Source organism: Mirounga leonina, unplaced genomic scaffold, assembly GCF_011800145.1.
Source record: "Mirounga leonina isolate KUSES-001 unplaced genomic scaffold, KU_Mleo_1.0 Mir_115, whole genome shotgun sequence".
In the NCBI taxonomy this organism is placed as follows: Eukaryota; Metazoa; Chordata; class Mammalia; order Carnivora; family Phocidae; genus Mirounga; species Mirounga leonina.
This window is the reverse complement of record NW_023270268.1, coordinates 80,530,927-80,542,198: the sequence shown is the minus strand read 5'-3', so window position 1 is coordinate 80,542,198 and position 11,272 is coordinate 80,530,927. Positions and strand designations below refer to the sequence as shown.

The 11,272-nt window shown below is 37.0% G+C and overlaps 1 pseudogene; it reads left to right on the top strand.

The window, feature by feature from the left end:
* Positions 1 to 8,997: 8,997 nt before the first annotated feature.
* LOC118000799 lies at positions 8,998 to 9,785 on the top strand (annotated as a pseudogene).
* Positions 9,786 to 11,272: the final 1,487 nt, after the last annotated feature.

Here is an 11,272-nt window from a genome sequence, read left to right as displayed (position 1 = left end):
AAATGACTTAGTGCCTGTCCAGGCATTCATTAGCTAATGAAACTGGGGAGCAGAGATTGCTGATTCTTTCTTGTCACGTAATTACTAGGAATCTCTCTTTCGTTTAATTATGTGCGGTGCACTCTGCTTCCCGTCAGCAGCCCATCCCTCATGTGCTGAAGAGGAACGGTCTGCCAGAGGTGAACTAGAGCTTCTTCAGGGAATTAGTTAATAGGAAATCTGCAGCAACCTTAAGCATGAAAATTTCTCCTCCATACCAGAAGAGACTTTTTAGTGCTCAAGCAGCTTAAGAACCGTCAAGCACGTCTTCTGGATTATTATTAATATCTCTATGATACTTTGGGCAATTTTTGAAGCTAATGTGGAAACTGTTGTATTTATGTTTCTGATGTTTTTTGGGGTAAAACAAGAATAGCTATAAACTAACAAAATACATGACAAAAAGACTGTGTTTGCTAATTATAAAATGTGCTAGAGTTCAATCATCATTATGTCTAATTTATAGACAGTGAAATCAGTGAGCAGGTTGATTTTATCTCTGAAGTTAACTTATTTTAACATAACTCCTTATGTTTTAAAGCAATGTAGTCTTTCTTTATCTTATGGGGTAATGAGGGAAAAGATAAATGATATAAATATATTTGGTGAGTTTCCTTATCGAGGTTAAAACGAAATGTGAATATTATATTCACATTGTGTTAGTGGTTTCTTGATTTGATTTCTACAGAAGTACACCTTGAGACAGGGATTCAAATGAAAGTAAATTATTTGGAAGGAAATATCAGAAGAAATCTGATGGGGAGAGGAGAAGTGAGCCTGGGAAAGAAAGCAAGCCCAAACAGTATGTTATCAAGCAAGTTACCACTGTGGGCAAATGGAGCATAATCCACTAGGGAACTTGGGGTGACAGTGAAGTACATACGTCACAGTTGTCCCAGTCAAGGTCAAGAAAGCCAGCATATTTATTTTCCACATCCCTGTCTTTCACTGGATGAAGTCTGTTTCAGGGAGCTCTACTAGATTTCCTTTTAAAGTCATCAGCCATATCTCTCTTCTGCAATTTTCCAGTGAAGGATCTGGTACCAACTTGCATCTAAAGAAGTGTGCTCACCCTAGTCTATGTCTTGCTAGAGTGAAAATTGTAACTACAAATAGATTGGATGTGGGTCAGGGTCACGCACATAATACTCCATAGACAACTGCTCACTGTACCATCAGCTTGAACTATTAGGAAGAACACTGCATGTGGAAGAAGAAAAAGAAATCAGGACTCACCAATTGTCATGAAATTCATGGGTAGTATATCAGAGATTGAATTTAGACCTTATGAATCTTATTGATGGGTCTTTTCCCTTATGGAACACAGCTTCTTGAGTGATTGTATTCCTCGTATCACTTACCTCACTGATGGTCATAATGTTGGGGATAAATAGACACTTGTGAATCAACTATGAGGTTTTTGTTTTTGTTTTTTGAAAGGGAATGTGTTCTTAGATACTACTGTCCAAATCTTGTCTTAAATTCTTCCCTCTTAGAGGGAATGAATATCTGTTCAAGGGATGTAAGTTGCACCTGATGGGGGTGTCTTATACCAAAACTATCTATGGAGCTGAATCTCAACAGCCAACAAAATTGATTGTTTCTCTGTCCTCCAATTTCCAAGGACTCTCTTGCTTTCAACTCACACCTCTTTGCAAAGCTCCAGGTAGTGGCAATAAATCTGAGTTCATCCTGTTATAGTAGTTAATGGACTTAAGAACAACTGAGATGAAAAGTCATACCCAGGCAGGAGTTACAAATTACACAAGTCAGGATAAAAGCTTCATAAATATTGACTCCACCTAACGATTTGTGTCAAGAGAAGAAATCTCATTACAATAATGGCATCTTCTCCCTAAAGCACTGCTCTTTGGACTGAAGTTCTATAAATGTATCGATATCACCAAGAATTTAGTTAATAAAACTGAATTGTTCAATATCTATCTTTATTCATTATTTAATGTATTGATAACATAGAAGGTTTCTGAGAGTGAAATCTTGAAAAAATATTATGGTGAGAAATGAAAGGAAATTTGTGGAGAGTGAGGTAGCACTGTGAATCATATAGGACTGAGCAAAGTGGATTATGTAAAGCCAAGGATGTTTGAATTTATTGTTTTTCATTCAAATCTTCAGGCCATCAGCTAGAATGGAACAAGTTCTCCTGCTGGTTTGACTAAGTCTTCTGTAAATTCATAAATATGTTTGGTCACCCAAAATGACTTGATGCAATTCACCTAAAAAAGAGGAGATGGCTCAGTCAAGGAGAGGAAGGTGACATATTATGGGTAAGGAAGCAGTCACTCCTATAAATGAAAGGAAAAGAAGTGATAAACTCAAATGCATACAACAAGATTTATGAGGGCAAAGAGTAACCATTCAGAGTTAAACAAAGCAGTGACTTTTTCATCATTCATCAATGAATTTTTTGTAAGTTCTATTATTGTGCTAGATATTATGTTGGATGTGTTAATGTACAAAACTAATCTTGAATTATCTTTTTTCTTTTTTTAATCAAGATGATTATACATACTACAAATAGAGAACAATAGGTTTTAAGAAAGTGTTCAGCAGAATATTGCCATGGAATGTTCAAGGGGAAGAGATGTCAGATATAATTAACCTCACCATTTTACGTGAGAGATTGAAGCCCAGAGCTTGGAAGTACCAATGTTATGTGGCAGAGGCAGAAGGTGTTAACTTTTTTCTTAACTAGGTGACCAAAGAACATTTAACCTGGCTGGATGACAATGTAAATATATCTTTAAGTGCGTTACTATGATGAATAATGTTTTCTTAAAATTAATTTTTTTAGTAAATAGAGATTATTTAAATGAGGATAATCAGTGGTGGAATTATTATTCACTTTAGCATTTGCAATCACAAACTATGTGCCAGGAGTCATGCTAAATATTTTACATCTATTTTTTCATTTAATTCCTACCACAGGCTGGATGGTATATGTTACAATGAACAATAAGGAATTATTATCCTTATGCTTAAGCAATTCAGATTTAGAGAGAGACCCACACACAGACCTAATTAGTAACAAACATAATGCAACAAGTTCAATAACACAAGTTATATGATGCCTTGAAGTATATGGAAGAAGAAGCAATTAATTCTGCCCAAAGAAGATCGAGGAATTCTTAATTGGAAAATATAATCTTGGATCTCTGACTGTTCCTTTTTTAGTGAGTTTCCCATGTAGAATAATGAAGGATAAGGATCTTTTAGGCGATGGGAACTGTGTGGACAAAAGAATGGTCTCTTGAAAATATTCTCCTATCTCCACTGCACAGTGAGGCAAGTTCTAAATCAGCTCTCAGAGTAAGAGAAAGGAGAAAGCTGAAATCAGGGTCAGAGAAGAGCTAACAGGACTCCCGAGATTAGTTCCTAATAAGCGTCAAGGCAGGAAAGTGGTCAAACACAGATATATTCTTCTATGAGTTAGACACTTCTAAGGGACAAACCCTTTAATCTGCAGTTCAAGACCAAGAGTCACGCACAAGGAGAAAAGGCACAGAAGTTACAGGGAAGATCTTCATTTGAAGAGATTCTCATTAAAAAAATGCTTTTTGCTCCTCTGGAAGAAGCTTTGATTCAGACCTCCAGTGAATCTGTAGGATGCCTGTCACTTTCCTTTTCTGACATCTCTTGGCTTCAACACTGTTCTTCCTCACAGATATTGACATTCTCTCTCAAGCAGAGTGAGCTTCATTACAATGTATTGCATGGCCTATACAGATGTTCACATATTAGTTAATTTGCCTATTACATGAAAGTCATGTTTGGTCCCCCTTCACCTCACTTGCTCAATGCCACCTATTTCCTCTATTTAGGAGAAAAACAACAACAGAAATATGCCAGGCTTTGCCTTCTCTTGTCCTCTTTTCCTCTGAGCACTGAGACTCAGAATTTGTAAATCTCGGCCCTTTCTATTTTGGAAACATTTGTCTTTTCATCTTCCTTGAAATAGCCTTATTCTGCATCTAGAAGAGTCAGTAGCCTTCTTCCCTTTAGTAGGTGGATTTGAAATAGTCAAACTAATGGGAGGTACCCAAGCAAAACAGCACTACAAATGGACTCTTACTCTACTTATTTATTCATTTGTTTAATCATTAGATATTTTGCTAGGGATTATTATGTACCAGGTCCTCTTGTGGTTGCTGAAAATATGGTTATAAACAGAGCAAACAGAAACCATGACATATTGAATCTGATAGTGCAATAAAGACAGATAATGCAGAAAAACATACATAGTAACTTTTCAGAGTTGAGACACTAATCAGGAAATGTACAGTGCAGTGAGAGCTATGACAGGCAGACTCACGTAGACTGGAAAAATCAGAGAGATTTTGCTGAGGAATTTTAACTGAAGCTTAAAATGGAATATGTGTGTGTGTGTGTGTGTGTGTGTCTAAGTAGGGAGAGGGAGTGTGCCTCCCTGCAGACACAAAGTCCTTGTGGGAGAAAGTAGCTTGACATTTTTGAAGAATTAAAGATCATTGTGGCTGAACTGTAGTAAGGGAAAGATGGGTCTGGACAAATTTAAGATGTAGGTAGAGGCAGATAATGCAGGACTTTATGGACTGTGTTATGACTTTCAATCTTTATCTTAAGTGTAACAAAGAAGGGTTGAAGAGTTTTAAGTAGGAATATTACAGACTGGTATTTGCATTTCCAGAAGAGTATTCTAAAAGCTTTGTGGGGGAATGGATTAAAGAGGAGTGATGGTGGGTATAAGGACACTTGGTAATAATGGTATGTCAGTAGGATAGGTGTGAGATGTTGGCTTTCTAGTCTAGGAAGATGCCAAAAAGATAGATGTGGAAAGATTTGAAAAATACTTAAGAGGTATAATGACAGAACTTGGCAAATGGGTAGAAAAGTTGGGGAATAAGGGAGAGGAAAAGAGTTCTTGAATAAATGACTGGGTAAATGACCATGCTGCTCACTCAGGTAGTAAACTTTGGAAGAGAAGTGAAACATGAGAGTGAAAAATGAAGGGTTCACTTTTGGATGTGGTTGAGAACCTTGTAAAAAAAATCCAGGTATGGTACTCAAAAAAAAGGTGAGGAGAGGCAGACATTTTGGAGTAACTGGCATGTAGGTAGCAATTAAAGTTATGCATTTCCTGGAAGAGATTGAAGCATGATAAGAAAAGAGAATCTAGAACAAAACTCTGACAAAGTTCATCTTTCAAAGGTCAGAGGAGGAGGAAATGTTAAAAGAAACTGAAAAGGAATGGCTAGAAAAGTAGGAGGAAACCAAGGAGTTTTTCAATGAGAAGGCTATGGTCAGTGAAGAAGATTCTGAAAAATATATCCAGGGAGAGGAGAACCAGAAAGGGTTCATTGAGTTTGGCAGTAATGAGATTCTTGGAGACAGCTGTTTTGTAGAGCTGGAAACAGAATGGTAAAAGCAAAATTGAAGTGGGCTGAAGTAAATATGTGGGAAAGAACCAGAGGAAGGAAATTATTTCTGGGAGTTCGGCCTTGATGGAGAGAGAAAGTAGGGACAGTAATTAGAAGACACTGTGAGTAGTCTAGTAAAGTTTATTGTTGTTTAAGATGAGAGAGAGATAGTTTTGTTTAAATGATAGTGGCAAACGGAAATTCTAATTCCTGGTGTGAGGATAGATCATCTTTATAGCTACTATCGCCATGGTAGCTGAAGGAAGAGGGTGAGTTTAGAGGCATTTGCTGATGGCCAGGGTGTCTATCTTTTAAACTGAGGCCTAAACCTTTTTCTTGATGGTTTCTTCCTCTGATTGCTATTCTAAGAGTCTGGTTTCCTGCTGCTTAACATCTGTAGACTTAGACAATGCTAATAGATCCTGGATTTTTTTTTTTATTCTTATGTTAATCCCCATACATTACATCATTAGTTTTAGATGAAGTGTTCCATGATTCATTGTTTGTGCATAACACCCAGTGCTCCATGCAGAATGTGCCCTCCTCAATACCCATCACCAGGCTAACCCATCCTCCCACCTCCCTCCCCTCTAGAACCCTCAGTTTGTTTTTCAGAGTCCATCGTCTCTCATGGTTCGTCTACCCCTCTGATTTCCCCCGCTTCATTCTTCCCCTCCCGCTACCTTCTTCTTCTTCTTCTTTTTTTTTTCTTAACATATATTGCATTATTTGTTTCAGAGGTACAGATCTGAGATTCAACAGTCTTGCACAATTCACAGCGCTTACCAGAGCACATACCCTCCCCAGTGAGATCCTGGATTTTTAACCCAGTTTTTCCTCTCTATCTGTTCCCATAGACTGTGGTTTCACCTCAGTTACATTTTTTAAAGATGTTTTGTTTTGCATCATGTGCTATAAGGGAAGAAACTTCTATCTGAACCTTGATTTTAAGCCTCCAGTTTGACCAGAATCAAAGTCTCTATTCACTTCTACTCAGACATCTTTTATGCTTTCAACCATTATCAAAAGTCCTACTTGAAAACAGGCTAAACTCCCACATTACAATATGTCTATGCCTGGAAATTTCTGTTGCCTTGCCCATCTACTGGTATAAAGCCCTTTCTGAATGTTAATTCTTACTGGTGTTCAATATTAAGTGTATATGTTATTATGATTATTACTCTGCCTTGGATTCTGCCAGAGAGGTCTCTATATCTCATGGTTCTTCTTAGTAAAGAAGTGACAAAATACTTTTGTTTTATTTCTATACTAAAAAATAAACAAATTCCGTGGGGATATTACTTGTTCACTGAAAACTACAAAATAGCTTTGAAAGAAATTAAAGACATAAACAGTTAGAAGGACTATGTTCATGGATTGGAAGAGTTAATATTTTTAAGATGGTAATATTTCCCAAATCGATCTACAAATTCAATGTAATTCCTATCAAAATCCCAATTGCCATTTTTATAGAAAGTGGCAAACTAATTCTAAAATTTATATGAAAATGAAAGAGATCCAGAAAAAGGACAAAGTTGGAAGTCTCACATGTCCTGATTTCAAAGCTTACTACAAAGCACAAGATAATATGGTAGGGGCACCTAGCCAGCTCAGTTGGTAGACCATACAGCTTTTGATCTCAGGGTTGTAAGTTTGAGTCCCAAATTGGGTTTAGAGATTACTTAAAAACAAAATCTTAAAAAAAAAAAAAAAAAAGGTAGTATAGGGCGCCTGGGTGGCTCAGTCATTAAGCGTCTGCCTTCGGTTCAGGTCATGATCCCAGGGTCCTGGGATCGAGCCCCATGTCAGGCTCCCTGCTCGGCAGGAAGCCTGCTTCTCCCTCTCCCACTCCCTCTGCTTGTGTTCCCTCTCTCGCTGTGTCTCTGTCAAATGAATAAATAAAATCTTAAAAAAAAAGGTAGTATGGTAGTGACATAAGAATAGACAAATTGATCAATGGAAAGGAATTGAGAGTTCAGAAATAAAGCCACATATCAACAAAAGGTGCTGGGACAATTAGATATCCACATGTAAAGGAATAAAGTAGGACCCATATGGCACAACATATGCAAAATTTAGTGCGAAATGGGTCAAAGTCCTACATTTTAGAGCTAAAAGCATAAAACTCTAAAAGAAAATGCAGTCATGAATCTTCATGACTTTGGATTAGGCAATGGTTTTTAGATACACTAAAAATACACACACACACACACACACACACAATAAACAAATTGGAGTTTATCCAAATAAAAACTGCACTTCAAAGGACATTATCAAGAAAGTAAAAAGACAATCCATAGAATGTGCAAATATATTTGCAAATTATGTTTTGGATAAGGGACTGGCATCCAGAATATAAGGAACTCTCACATCTTAATAAAAAGACAAATAACCCAATTTAAAAAGTTGTAAAGGTATTTGAATAGACATTTCTATTTTATTTCTATTTTATTTTGACAAATAAGGGCTTTCTGAACTCTTTTAAATGAAAAAAAAATCCATGCACACATCTATCAGAATGCCAGAGCCTCTACTTTTGCCTTCTCCCTCTCTCTGCTGTTTTTTTTCACTCATTTAACTGTATGTTAGGAATTCTACCAAGAAATAACGGGGTCAGAGGCAGTTCAAAATGAAATTGTTGAATTTTCTTTTACTCACTGGGAAAAAAGCCCAACTGTTTAATAGAGTCAGAAAGTAATTATTCAAATGTATTTGAGTCACCATATGGACCCTAATTATCTGTGCTTTTCCTGTCACTCATTATGAGAATAGTTAAGATGTAAATGAATCTTAGAGTTATCTGTACATTATAATATAATGACAATGTCTTCATTGACAAAATAGAAATGTTTAGAAGCAGTAACTGAGATACAGACTAAGTGATCAAGAGGATTGCTTTTGAAAATTTGAAGCAAAATGTTGTAAGTTTCCTTTAAAATTGGGATTTCTCTGATTGGAACAACCAATCACTTTCCATTTCTATGTTTTCCCAATCATGGACATGGGTGGGTAAGGGTATGACTCTGAGGTAGATCTAGGTTTCCTTTTGGCTCCATAACTTTCTTCCTTTGCTGTAAAAGGTGAAAAATCAAAACAACTTTATAATTTTTGAGGGACTATACTATATGTGAAATGCTTAGAATAGGGCCTGGCATGGATGATGGCTCAATTAGTGGCAATTATGTACTATTACTGTGTATGCTAATGACTCCAGAAATAAATATTCTAACTTCATTTATCTGTTTAATACAATCAATCTTGAAAGTTTGTTTTTATTTGAACAACTAATTAGATTATATACTTATGAGAAGAATTTAGTAAAATATTTTGATTATTAAGAGAGTGAGAGATAAAAGATTTAGTTAAGGATATTCGTGGGCTTTTTTTCCCCAAAGTAGATGGAATGGTCAGATAAGGAACTTATTTTTCATCACTTCGCCAATATCAGCTAAAATATGACAGAAGATTCAGGGGGGTTACATGAGATTTCCTGAAACAAATGTTTGTGGAACAAAAGTCATACATAACATTTTGTTTAGACATGAGTCATCAGTGCTCTTTCTTCCAGCCATCCAAGACCTTGAAAGGAAAGAAGGCTAAGGGGAAGAAGGCGGCCCCAGCCCCTGCTATTGTAAAGAAGCAGGAGGCCAAGAAAATGGTCAGTCCCCGGTCTGAGAAAAGGCCCAAGAATCTTGGCATCAGATGGGACATCCAGCCCAAAAGGGACCTCACCCACTTTGACAAATGGCCCCGCTACATCTGGCTGCAGCAGCAAAGGGTTATTCCCTATAAACGTCTAGAAGTGCCTCCCGGGATTAACCAGTTCACCTAGGACTTGGACCACCAAACAGCTACTCAAATGCCTAAACTAGCCCAGAGACAGAGCAAGAGAAGAAGCCAAGATTGTTGGCCTGGGCTAAGAAGCCGCCTGTCTTTTGAGCTGGGGTTAATACTGTCACCACCTTGGTGGAAAACAAGAAGACGCAGCTGGTAGTGATTGCACATGACGTGGATCCCACTGAGCTGGTTGTCTTCCTGCCCGCCCTGTGTCATGAGATGGGGGCTGCCTATTGCATTATCAAGGGGAAGGCCAGGCTGGGGCGTCTGGTCTACAGGAAGACCTGCATCGCTGTTGCCTTCACACAGGTTAACTCGGAAGACAGGGGAGCTCTGGCTAAGCTGGTGGAAGGTATCAGGACCAATTACAATGGCGGATATAATGAGATCCACCATCACTGGAGAGGCAATGTCCTGGGTCCAAAGTCGGTGGCTTGAATTAGCAAGTTGGAAAAGACAAAGGCTAAAGAACTGCCCACCAAACTGGGCTGAGTGGATGCTGTTGAATTTTCTGTACAGAAAAGTAATAAAAAGTTCCCTTTCAGTCAATTAAAAAAAAAAAAAAAAGGAAATGAGCCATCAGTACCCAACCTTATCAGAGAAGGCAATTAAATTAAGTTGCCTCTTTTAAGAAGGCAAACTCCATGGGAATTGGGGTTCCTTGTGCTGCTATTTAACACAAAAATTTTTAAAAATCCAAACAATCTTATTTATATTTAAAAACACTTTTTTAAAATTAAGGAACCATGAGCTGAACATGTTTTTAATACTGACCCATATTTAACTTGCATTTCATTTGTTATTTATTGCCAGGTCTTCATTTTGGATTAATAGATTTATTATCAATATATTTTATATATGATTGATCAGATTTATTATCAGAGTATTTTATATTTTGTTTTTACTTTTTTCTTTAATAATTATTTGCCATTATACTATTTTTCATCATGGTTGTATATTCTTTGTTCACTAAGTAATACTCATTTCCCATTTTCCATATTGACATACTTTAAAAAAATTAGAGTTAAAATACGTAATCCAAATAACTTATTAAATAAGTAATGATAGATGGTATCAAGATATGTTTGAATGATGGAAGGTTTTGAAACACTGAGGTATGATAAGCTTTAAGGATCAAGTTGCAAACACATTGTTCTTGAATTTTTAGGCTCAAGAGAAAACAGACATTTAAGGAGGTGCAATTTTTCTTTCCATTCATTTAGCTTGATACCTAGATATAAAGTTTAAGAGCATTATACATTTTTGCCTTTAAATTACCAGAAATTTCAGTTACTTCTTATTCACAAATCAAGTATGTTTTCATTGTTTTTCCTTTGAATCGCTCTGAAATTTGCAAATCAGGACAGAAATGTCTATGACAAGAACTGCCCTCCAAGTATTCATAATTTAATAGGAGAGGCAGACACACAAGATACGTAACTGTAATGAAAGGAAGAATGGATTTGGAGTAATGATAGATACCTAAGCAGTTTTGTGGTAGTCCAAAGGAGGTAAAAAGAAAAATTGTTAACGTCTGAAAGCAAAAAAGAGAAAGATCCAAAAGACTAAACAGAGCTGGTGGCATTGGATCAGGGGCTTAAGGGATGAGTAGGTAAAATGGTGGTGGAATGAAGGAGTCCAGGTAGACAGAAATATGTCAGCAATGCTCTGAAGTGAGGAAGTGCAAGATATGTTCAGGAATTAAAAGCCTACTGTGACTGGTGCAGAAGGACATGTAGTGGAAATGAGCCTATGAAGGAAAAACAAGCCTGAATATCAAACTAAGTAGTTGACACTTTATTCAGGGAATTTATTAAAGCAATGGGTTCACGAAAAGTTGGGATATTGCACTTCTTACACATCATCACGTGCTGCCCTTTATGCACAGGGAACTGAGTCAGTTTTAGAGCTAATGCATTGAGAGTCCTCCGACAGAAGTAAATGCCAAGGCCAGAGGTCATTAGTACATCTTTGGAGCC